Source organism: Triturus cristatus, chromosome 1_1 (genome assembly GCF_964204655.1).
Source record: "Triturus cristatus chromosome 1_1, aTriCri1.1, whole genome shotgun sequence".
Taxonomy (NCBI): Eukaryota; Metazoa; Chordata; class Amphibia; order Caudata; family Salamandridae; genus Triturus; species Triturus cristatus.
In genome coordinates, this window is record NC_140579.1 from 425,895,021 (window position 1) to 425,907,516 (window position 12,496).

Consider the following 12,496-nt stretch of genomic DNA (forward strand, 5'->3'; position numbering starts at 1 on the left):
GATGTGTCTCCTGTAGGAACGCTTTCAGTGTGTTGTGGCGTTTGGCATATGAGTACACTGCATACCGCTTGCTCGGGGTATGAAGCCCCCTAACATTGAGGGTGAGGACGGTGATATCCGTATGTGATGTGATCACTGCCATGTCTCAGTGTCAGAGGGTGATGAGCGGGACCTGTTTCTGGTGGAATATGCTAAGCGAGGCCAACCCAACTGCATGAAAGTGCGTGTATCCCACATCGCTGTGCGTCTATGTGCTGCGAGCACCCGGGTCCGTTACATTCCGTGAACGGAGTTGGGGTGTTGCTGAACTGGGAAAACTAACTGCATAACTGGGGTCGGTAAACATTCCCAATGCCAAGGACCCATCGCCAGAGACGGTGCGTCCAAACCTGCGTTCCCTAAGGCGGGATGTGTAACAATGTATGGTGGGGGCGGCTGTGTGGATGCGCAAGACGATACGCGGATCGGGCCTTTATAGGATAAGTGCGCATTGCTCGCAGCGTCAAGTGTTGGCCATAGTGCCTATAGTTAGGGGGTGAGGTGGGAATAGAACTACCCTTGTTAGTTCCCCGGTAAGCCCATCTTACGGTACAAGAGTCCTTGATTGTCCATCCAGGATGAGGTCCGCTGTCTGAGGAGTGACCAAGGGGGGTGTCACCGAGTCTCCACCCGACAGTGAGCCGTCACTGTCATTCTCCCCCTCAGATGTGAAGATGTGCGGGGGTCGATCTATGTCGTCCAACTGGCGGGACGTCTGCAGATCGATTACCGCCTGTAGGGCCTCCATCCTTTCTTTCACAATCTGTTCCAGATCGGGCGAATCTTGGGTGCGCCACTTGGTTCCGCTGCTCGCCCCACCGCGCGGGTGCCTCTGAGTGCGTCTCCTGGGTCGTGACAGTTTGGGGTTCGGGGCTCTTGTGGTTTCTGCTCTGGACTGCTGCGAGCAGTGTTGATCCGCCCAGTCCTGCGCCTCCAAGGCCGTGGCAAAAAACACAGTGGAGCCGTTATGGATGACTTTGAGGCGGGCTGGAAAGAGCAAGGAGTACTGAACTTTATTCTCCCGAAGGCGGTGTTTCACGTCCAGGAAGGAAGACCGTTGTTGCTGCACTGCTCTCGCATAATCCGGGAAGACCATGATCCGCTTATCTTAAACAGGCAAGGCCCCCGCTGCCCGTGCCGCACGCAGCACCGCGTCCCTGTCCCGGAAATGTAGAAACTTCGCTAGCATCGGCCTTGGAGCCGCTCCCGGTGGCGGCCTGCGGGCCGGGACCCTGTGCGCTCGTTCCTAGGAAAAGAATGCAGACCGGTCCGTCTCTGGGGTGAAGGATTTCACCCAGGTTTCCATGTAGTGCAGATGATTCGTGCCTTAAATGCCCTCTGGTAAACCCAGCACGCGAATGTTGCAGCGTCTCGAGCGTCCCTCTAAATCGTCCGTACGTCCCTCCAGAATGGTCAGGCGATGTAGGACCTCCTGTAGCGACTTCTGGTGTGCCCCGATCAGGGGCTGCAGCTCGGCCACTGTTTTTTCCCCCTCTTTTACTTTGTCCGCCAGTTTGCGGTGGTCGTCGCGGATAAGATTGATGTCCATTGCCAGGGTCCCAATTCTCTCCTCCATAGAGGCTCTGGAGAACTCGATGGCCGCAAGGACCTGATCCAGTTTGGCTGAGATCGAAGGATTGGCCTGTGGGGACTCTGTGTTCACCCACGTCCGGGTCTTCGGCATGTTCTCTGGGGCTGTCTCAGGTACCGCTGTGTGTTGGGTCGCTCTCGGTTTCCCCATCTTGGCGACCGGGGCAGTGATGCGCGCCTAGGGTGTTGGCCGGTAGGGTGGGGCGAAAGGTCCGTCGATACAAAGTTCCCGCTGAAGCCAACCAGACTCGGGTCCACCCTCACCAACTGCACATGTACGATAGTCCCTCCAGCGAGGAAGGGGGACGCTTCGTCGATGTTCTTGTCGCCACTGGGGTCGGGTCCACCCCAAGAATGCCGCTGTACTCCTCCGTGGGTTGTCCGAGGGTTAAGGGGCTAACCTTCTCTAGGCCGAGGCACCGTCCAACCCAACGCCCGGGGTCACACCACCATGCAGCCTATATGAGGAGCCGCTCAGTTGTGGGGCGCTCCTGCGGGCGCGAAGACACGGGGGTGCAGCTCACCTCGTGGTGTCTAGCGCACGTCGCACCACATCGCCGAGTCCATGCCCGGTTGGCCCCGTAGAGGATCCGGCGCCATCTTGGGGTCAGGCGCACTGGCTGTGGCGGAGGATGCACGAGGGCCCACCACTAGGCCGAGGGCAAGCAGCAGTCCTCGCGGCCCTAGGACACTGGATGAAGGGGACCCCGCTTCGAGCCGGCACTCCTGCGCGAAATCTGCTTCTGGGCCCGCCGTCGGAGGAGAAGGCTCGTATCTGCTCCGAAATGGCCGCTCGCTCCTCTCCCGGGCCCGGGACCGTCAGTGGGTGCGCACTCGGGGAGCCCAGTACTCTCTGTCGCCCCTCGCTCGTGAGCCGGTATTTTCCTCCTTGCGGGTGTGGATTATGAGGGGCAGAGGGTCGCGCTGGCTCCTAGTCCGCTCCACCGAGACGGGTGTCCGCCATCTTGTAGCACAGAGCCCCGGTCCGGCGTCCGTACCGCCGCCGCCGTCTTCCTCCATCGCTGAGCGCCTGTTAAGTGCTCCGGCAGACACAGGACCTGCTCCGGTGTCAGGCGCTCGTTGTTAGGCTGCGAGCAACGCCGGGAATCGGGCAAATTGCGAGCCCGATCACGGAGCCTCAGCACACCACAACCGCCATCGTAACCGGCTTGGCCACGCCCCCCCTAAACAAGTGGTTCTATATTGACATTTGTACATTTTGTACATACAGATAACATAGCTGTGGCAGATAAACCATACAAAATCATGTGGTTTCAAATGAGAGGCAGACTGCACACCAGCTAGAGGGGACGTTACCGGGTGTAATAATACATTAGCAGAATGTGTTCACACCATTCGTAGCCCTTCACCCTGTAATGCTTGTATCATCCCTAATGTGGGTATTGGAGTCCATGTACGTCCGTCATCAACAACCCTATCTTCTTCATATTTATAACATGCCCAACTGTGGCGCGAACTTTGAAAACGTGTTTCCGTGTCGACTATGTGACCTCTACTACAACATGGATGGTAAACCATCGCTGCACCCAGTGTCTACCAGATAAGCTGAGGATGGATCATGGGGACCAACAGTAGGATTATTATATCCTTGCTTAAGGACGGTGGGTCCAGAGGGACACAGAGGCAGGGGGCCAAGGAGCACCAAAGATCAAGAGGCGTGCACCTCATGTATGTTCGATGTGTGGGGGCTGCTATACCGCAGCAATGGCATAAGTGTCCTGAAGGGCAGAGTGCATCTCTCCATAGGGTCCGGTCATGAGACTTGGCTGCCAGCTGTTCTATGTATTTGTCCCAGGCGTCCCCGCTGCTGAGGGTCTCTCTCTTGTATGGGAAGCGAGTGCCACGTCGTGTCTTCCTCCGTCGCCCACTTAAGCAAGTCCCAGAGCCGTGAAGAGGAGGTGTCTGGAGACTTTAAAGCCATAGCAATACGGCCTTCCGCCAGCATGTAAACTCGATCTTTAAACGTTATGGCATTCTTGTTTTTGTGCGTATGCGCCAAAAGGAGTGTCCGTCCGGAGACGTCCAACAGCGTCAAAGTCACCTCTCCCTAGAAATGCCCAATAAGGGGACAGGATCTTACCATGTGGTAGAAGTCTGCCTCTAGTTGTGGCCACTGGAGTCACTTGGGGGCTACCGGCTAAAACATGGGTATTCGCAAACATTTGCCCAGGTGCCACAAAGTATAGTCTGTGGCGGTAGGGGGTCTGGATGATTCAGGGATTGTTTAAAGTTATCTAAAGTTAAGTTGTTCAGGAAAACACTGTTGTTACTTCACAACTTCATTTAACCTGCAAATAAATGCTTGCCCGTAAATTGGACTTTTTTTCTGAATATTAGTGCTCAGCAAGTAAACAGCAGCTCGTGCTGCTGTTCACCAGAGGGGCCTCGTTCAAAGCTCAAGAGGGCCGCAAGCGGCCCCCGGGCCATACTTTGAGTTTCACTGATCTAGAACATACGCTGTATGCGCACAGGTGAGAGATATGCCTGATACAGATAGTTAAATTGAGTATACTTCAACCAAGGGTTTCTGGATACTTTTCGTACCAGTTCAGGTGCTGTGGACCATTCTTTATAACTGTGAGTTCTCGGCCCATTGCATTGACCCATTTGTCTTTAAGATTGGGAAAGGTAGTGGTGTGGGTGTCCAATACAGCTCCATAGAGTACTGTAACAGCACGTTCGGCATTTCCATGAGTGAGCAGGTCCTGCAATGACTGAGAGGAGTCAGGCCCCCACAGAAGTCCTACTGCGTTTGAAAGCACATGTTCGAGGCATATGAGCTGCAGATTATACACTGTGCATAGATCGCCATCTGGTGTTGGGCCCGGATGTTTGCAGTTTGTTTTTCCTCTTGGAAAGTCTTTGGAAGTCACGAGTTTGGTGACTCCTCCCTTGGTTGGTATTGCGCATGGGCTTCGGCTCCATCCTCAGATTGTTTTTTTCCGCCATCGGGCTCGGATGTGATACTTCGCGCTCCGGTTCCGAACTTTCCCAGTTCAACGATCGACGCAAAAATCCTCGCTCATCGAGCTCCTTCAGATAATAAATCATCTTAATCACCTTCCCTTCGGCACTTCTTCGATTCCGGTCGTCGACGGCGGCCTTCGGGCCTATTCCGGCTCCGGTCTCGGCTGATGGAAAGAACTCCTTTCAAGAAGTGCCCTCGATGTGCGTCCAAGTTTCCCCACACCGATCTCCACGAGGTGTGCAACCTCTGCCTCTCCCCTGAACATGAGGCTCGAGACTCCTGCCTGCAAGTCTTTTCGCTCTAAAAAGACTATTCGAGATCGACGGGCTAGACGCAACATGGCGCACTCCTCGACCTCCGCTCCAGTCGACATCTTCGGGGACGACGTCGAAGCTCCGGGACAGCAGAACATCGAAGAAGAGGACGACGACCTCGTCAGTGCTTCCGAGGCCGGCGACTCCGATGTGGAGGACATCACCCCGGCGCAGAGGGTTGTGAGTACAATACCCCCTTCCACACCCACGCCGATACCCAAAAAGGCTTCGGTCACACCTTCGCGCCTAGGCAAGACCAAGGATACTGCTTCTCACACCCCGCCTTCGGGCCAGGTGAAGAAGCCTATTAAGCCTTCCGGCAGCTCGGGCTCGAGCCAGCCTACCACCGGTACCGAAAAACACTCTTCGGCTCCGAAGAAAAGATCGGCCTCCATCTCCACACCGAACCCAGTACCAAAGCCTTCGGTGTCGAAACCTGCCCTTCCGGTGCCGACCAAACATCACAAGGCCCTCGGCACCGACACTCCCGTGCCGAAGCCTTCTTCGGCACCGACCAAAAAATCGGAGGTCCCAAAGAAACACGGCTTAGACAAGCCTAAAAAGCCGTCGGCCCCGAAAACTTCGGCGCCGACCGAACAACCAGTGTCGCAAGAACTTTTCACACCGGATCCTCTCCAAAAGACACTCACCAAGGATCCAAAAACTGGACATTTGACATTGTCTACAAAATAGAGACACTTGGACAAACCAGCTCCACCTCCACAGAGGAAAGACACTGCTACCTCCCCTTTCAGAGTGCCTTCCCCCCTTCCTCCACCTCCTCCACCCTCCCCACCTCCACCCTCTCCACCTCCACCCTCTCCACCCCCGCCTACTCGTTCCCCAACCTTGTCTCCTGTCCCAGACGATTTAGGAGACCCATATTATGATCCAGCAGATGTGCCACAAGACCCCACCCCTACTGGATCTCCAGACCCATGGGACGACTATAATAATCCGGACATCCCAGATGTCCCACAGGATGACCTTTACCCATCTAGGCCATCCCCACCGGAAGATTCCTTAGGTTTTCACCACCTATTACAAAGGGCGGCACACTACCACGGGGTGGAGTTACATACTGACCCAGTGGAGGAAGATTTTCTCCTAGACACCTTTGACAACGCACATAGGTCTACTGCAATCCTACCTATGTTAAAGGGAGTGATTAAACATGCACCGGAGGTCTTTAAAGACCCAGTCAGGGTCAGGGTCCTAAACCCCCGTATAGAGAAAAAATACAAAGCCGCCCCCACAGACCCTTCATACATTAAAGGCCCTGCACCATTGGATTCCCTAGTGGTATCTACAGCTAGGAAGCGCTCAAATTCTCAGGCGTCAGGCGAAGCACCACCACCTGACAAAGAGTCCAAGCTCCTAGACGCGTCGGGGAAGCGCACTGCGTCACAAGCCGCCAACATATGGCGTATCGCCAACACGCAAGCGCTATTGGCCAGATACGACAGGGCGCATTATGATGAGTTAGAGGCCGTCATGCACCATCTCCCTGAAAAATACAAGAACAGGGCAAATGAATTGATCCAAGAGGGAAAAATAATAACTAATACCTCTATTCGCTGTGCCCTAGATGCAGCAGATACATCCTCCAGGGCCATAAACACCAGTGTCCTTCTCCGTCGCCATGCCTGGCTCAGAGTTTCAGGTTTTAAACCTGAGGTACAAGCCTCTATATTGAACCACCCATTCGACCAAGATCATCTATTTGGCCCAAAAGTTGATGAAGCCCTCGAAAAGATGAAAAAAGATACTGACACGGCGAAATCCATGGGAGCCCTACAGTCACACACTCCTAGGCGCTCCTTTCGCCGCTCTTCCTTTCGAGGCACGGGCAGAGGCTACTCCTCGGATAGTGCATCCACGTCCTACAAATCCCCTCCTCAATCTACCTTCACAAAGGGTTATCAAAGAGGCGGATACAGAGGCAATAATAATAAGGGCAGAGGCAAAACAAATACCGCTCTGCCACACCTACTACCCAATGACTTTCCCCCGCTCCCTCCAGACCATTCCACTCCGGTCGGGGGCAGAATACAACATTTCCTTCACGTCTGGGAGACTATCACCTCAGACAGATGGGTGACACAAATTATTCAGTCAGGGTATTGCCTAGAACTAACATCTACCCCCCCCAAACATTCCACCCAGGCACCGCCCTATGTCCGCAAAAAGGAGCCATAGAGCAGGTCTCCATAAATCAACAAAATTTAGGGGTCTACTCCCTGTACTTTCTAATTCCAAAGACAGACGAGACTCTACGACCTATCCTAGATCTCAGACCTCTAAACACTTACATACATTCAGACCATTTTCACATGGTAACCCTTCAACAGGTTCTTCCACTCCTCTCCCAGAACGATTTTCTCACCACTCTGGACTTGAAAGACGCATACTTTCACATCCCTGTACACCAGTCTCACAGAAAGTACCTCAGATTTGTGGTGGACAGGCAACACTACCAGTTCAAGGTGCTCCCGTTCGGGGTAACAACAGCACCAAGGGTATTCACCAAGTGCCTAGCAGTAGTGGCTGCACACCTCAGAAGACAGCACATTCACGTCTTCCCGTATCTGGACGACTGGCTAATAAAAGCCACGTCCTACGAACAATGTGTGCAACATACCGCCGCTACAGTCCAACTACTTCACCAGCTAGGTTTCACGGTAAACCATCAAAAATCCCACCTGGTACCATCACACACAAAACAATACCTCGGTGCCACCATAGACACCCCAAAAGCCATAGCCTATCCCAATCCTGCCAGGATTGCAAAAATACAGGCTCTGCGTCAAAAATTAATATGTCAACACTCTCTCCCAGCAAGAGTGTTTATGCAACTGATAGGGATGATGGCCTCTTGCATCTTCATAGTGCCCCATGCAAGACTCCAGATGCGTCCACTCCAAGAGTGCTTAGCGCGCCAGTGGAACCAGGCCCAGGGACAACTGACAGATCTGGTGTTGGTAGACGGTCGCACCCATCACTCTCTGCAGTGATGGAACACCACAAACCTTTCCAGAGGTCGAACGTTCCTGGACCCGGTTCCACAAATAATCCTAACAGACGCATCGCTCTCCGGCTGGGGAGCTCATCTGTTACATCTCACAGCACAGGGCACATGGACGCCACAACAGAAGTTACTCCACATCAACCATCTGGAGTTACTGGCAATCTTCCTCGCCCTAAAATCCTTCCAGACGCAGATTTCAGGCAAGGCAGTCCTCATTCGCACAGACAACATAACTGCCATGTACTACATTCAAAAGCAGGGGGGCACACACTCTCCACAGCTCTCTGTTAGCACAGAGCATATGGAGATGGGCAATTCCACCAAAAATCTTTCTCCTGGCCCAACACGTCCCAGGAGTCCAAAACACCGTGGCAGATCTGCTCAGCAGACAGACGCAGCAGATCCACGAGTGGGAACTTCACCCACAAGTTCTTCACCCGTTCTTTCAGAAGTGGGGGCATCCACACATAGACCTATTCGCCACCCACGAAAACAAAAAATGCCCAAGCTTCGCCGCCAGATATCCACACCCATTGTCCAAAGGCAATGCGATCTGGATGAACTGGTCAAACAAATTTGCATACGCTTTTCCACCTCTCCCACTAATTCCATTAGTGGTGCGAAAGCTACAACAGCATTCCCTAACACTGATCCTAGTAGCTCCAACATGGGCCAGACAACCGTGGTACACCACACTGCTGGAACTCTCAGTAGTACCACACCAAAAGCTACACCTCTCACCATGCCTCCTAACCCAGAACCATGGAGAGATCAGGCACCCGGACCCAGCTCAGCTCAACCTTGCGATCTGGCTCCTGAGGTCCTAGAATTCGGATACCTTAACCTTCCCCCTGATTGCATGAATATTATCAGGGAAGCTAGACGCCCTACTACTAGGGCATGCTATGCTGCAAAGTGGAAAAGATTTGTTGTTTACTGCCACAACAACACAATCAATCCTTTAACCCCTTCCATGCTGCGCAAATTCCGCCACTGTGCTGACGGAATCTTGCGCGGGCGTGGTCATGACGGAACGGTTCCGTCATGAGCACAGCTCAACCGTGGCTCATGACGGAACCGTTCCGTCATGAGCACCGAAGGGGTTAAATGTGTCCATACAGCATATTATATGTTACTTGCTCCATCTACAAAGGTGTAACCTAGCATATACTTCCATTAGGTTACACCTCGCTGCAATTGCTGCTTACTTACAGAACAGGCAGCACCTATCACTTTTCAGAGTGCCTGCCATCAAGGCCTTCATGGAAGGCCTCAAAAGAGTAATTCCACCCAGAGTACCACCCTCACCTGTCTGGAACTTGAATATAGTTCTCACACGGTTAATGGGACCCCCTTTCGAACTATTACATAAATGTGAGCTCCAATTTCTCACATGGAAAACAGCTTTTCTAGTGGCCATCACTTCCCTCAGAAGGGTTAGTGAAATACAAGCACTCACTATACAGGAACCTTTTCTCCAAATGCATCAGAACAAGGTTGTACTCCGCACCAACCCAAAATTTCTACCCAAAGTCATTTCTCCATTCCATCTAAACCAGTCGGTAGAATTACCAGTCTTTTTCTCACAACCTCAAACCGTTGCGGAAAGGGCTTTACACACACTGGATGTTAAAAGGGCTTTACTTTACTACATCCAACGGACACAACCTTTCAGGAAAACCAAACAGCTATTCGTCTCCTTCTCTCCACCACATAAAGGCAACCCTATTTCTAAATCAGGGATAGCTAGGTGGATTGTAAAATGCATACAGATTTGCTACCACAAAGCAAAACGAACGCTATCTGTTCCCCCTAAAGCCCACTCTACAAGGAAGATAGGGGCTTTTATGGCTTTTCTAGGAAACATACCACTAGATGACATCTGCAAAGCCGCGACATGGTCAACACCGCACACTTTCACAAAACATTACTGTGTAGATGTGCAAACCAAGCAACAAGCTAGTGTGGGCCAGGCTGTATTAAAAACACTGTTCCAAACAACTGCAACGGATGCCGGTGGTCGCCGCTAGGGTTGGGTACTGCTATATAATCTATGCACAATGTATAATCTGCAGCTCATATGCCTCGAACGGAATATGCTACTTACCAGTATGCATCTGTTCTTGGCATGTAGAGCTGCAGATCTATACACGCCCACCCGCCTCCCCGGCTACCTGTATCCGTTCCAGTCTTATCTTATTTAGATACAACACACATGGGTTTCTTTACTGTTACTACTACGCTCCATCTTTCCCTGCCCATGCGCAATACCAACCAAGGGAGGAGTCACCGAACTCGTGACTTCCAAAGACTTTCCAAGAGGAAAAACAAACTGCAAACATCCGGGCCCAACACCAGATGGCGATCTATGCACAGTGTATAGATCTGCAGCTCTACATGCCAAGAACAGATGCATACTGGTAAGTAGCATATTCCTTTAGGACAGGAATTGTCCCTTGTCTTAACCGTATTGTTCTTGAAGTTCTTGGAAGGTCAGGAAAGTTTTATGTGCACAGAGATCGCCCAACTCAGTGAGGCCAGTGTCTCACCATGGTCTTATGGTATGGTGTACCTCCACTCTGCGAAGGGTTGGAAGCGCCCAGAGCGGTAAATACAGCAAGTAGGGCATTGTGTGGCATCTGAGTTGACAATCAAGTGCCAGCAATGCTTGGCAGTCGTGGTCAAACGGCAATGAAGTATGGAGGTCTGTTGAGGATCCCCCAGCCAGTTTATTATCAGGTCTCTCTTCACAATTGCCTGCTTGGTGCCAGGATTGTCTGAAAGCGAGTGCATCAGCCACTGCATCCGGCCCGTTGCATAATCAGTGGTGGCTCCTCTGCTAAGGTGGAGGAGCGTCGCCGCACAGCTCACTGAGTGAGCAATTAAAAACGGAAAATTAAAATTATAATAACGTTACTATAATTTTATTTAAATGTAATAGGTCCATGGCGCTCAGACTGATCACAACGCTGCATTGCAGCATTGTGATTGGCTCAGGGGAGTCTGGGTGCTCACCAATTACAATGCTGCATTGCAGAGTTTTGATTGTCTCAGGGGAGCCTGAGTGCTTCTTGCATCCACAGAAGCCAGGACGAGAGGACGGAAGAAAGGCGGCAGGTGGCTGCATCCAGGTAAGTGTGTTTTTTAAAATTTATTTTTAATACCCTCCCCCCTTCCCCTCCACCTCACTACGCCTGTTTGATAGCCACAGCTACTGCGCATAATAGCGCCCATCATTCATAGCATTAAACCCGCTACACTCCAGGGGGCATGTAACTTTCTGAGCACCACTCTTTGGTGGCCAGACCCCCAAATCAGGTATGAAAGTATAGAGTCCAAAACTCTAAAGAAGTGCCTGGGGAGGCTGACTGGAAGGGCAGAGAAGTGATATATTAGGCAAGGCAAGCATTTTGGCAATCGCCCCCCGCCCATCGGTGACAATAGAGGAGAGCACCAGAATGCCAGGGAGCAGCATATGCCGGCCACTGCTGCCCCCAGGTTCCCCTGCACTAGATCATAGTCAGAGTGATAGATGTTCACACCCAGGTATCGGAAGGTGTCAGGTCACCATTCCATCGCCATGCTAGGTAATGCCTCACACTCCAACAGAGTGAGCTTCCGCAGGGGAAACAGGTCAGGTTATGCCCAATTCAGTCGCTGGCCTGATATCCTTCCAAAGTCATCTAGAACCTTCATTACGTGTAAGAGGTCCCTACCCACAACCCTGAGAGACACCAGTGCATCATCTGAATAAAGCAAGGTGGCTTCCCAGGAGTTACCACTCATGATCCCCCACTGTACTCCCCATAGGTGGAAAAGACCTGCAAGGGGCTCCATAGTCAGAGCAAAAATGATCAGTGACAGTGGGCGTCCTTGCCTGGTGCCCCTGTGTATCTTGAACGTGGAAGAAATCTCTACCCGTTTGCAGCAATGCCACTGGATGGGTGTAGAGCAGCACATCCAGTGCAATAACTCCTGGCCCAATCTCATGCTCAGCAGCACCTCCCTCAGGTAGGGCCACCCCAAAGTGTCAAAGGCCTTAGGTTTGGGGATTTATAGAGCGCATGGCTACCGTGTGGCATCCCAGCGCTAAGTATGAGGCAAGACAGGGGTTTCAGACAGATGTTTTAGGGGAGCAGCCATGTTTTTAGTCTCTTTTTGAAGGTTGTTTCATTCTCGGTCGTCCGAAGTTCCGGGTCCATACTGTTCCATAGCTTAGGAACCAGGTGTTTGAATGACCTTCCACCCCATCTGGATCTCTTGATTCTTGGGGTGTTCATCAGGGAATTTGATCCTGACCTGAGATGCCGGCGTGGAGAGTAATGGGAGATCAGATCCTGTACTAGTGCGGGGCCTTTCCCGTGCATAGCTCTGTGCGCCAGACAGAGGGCTTTAAATTTAATCCAGGCATTGACCTGAAGCCAGTGTAGCTCCATAAGGGAGGCCCTTACCGACTGGTGTTTAGGTATTTTGAGGAGAAGTCGGGCTGCCGTGTTCTGAACTGTTTGCAGCCTGTCTGTGACATATTTTGGGGAA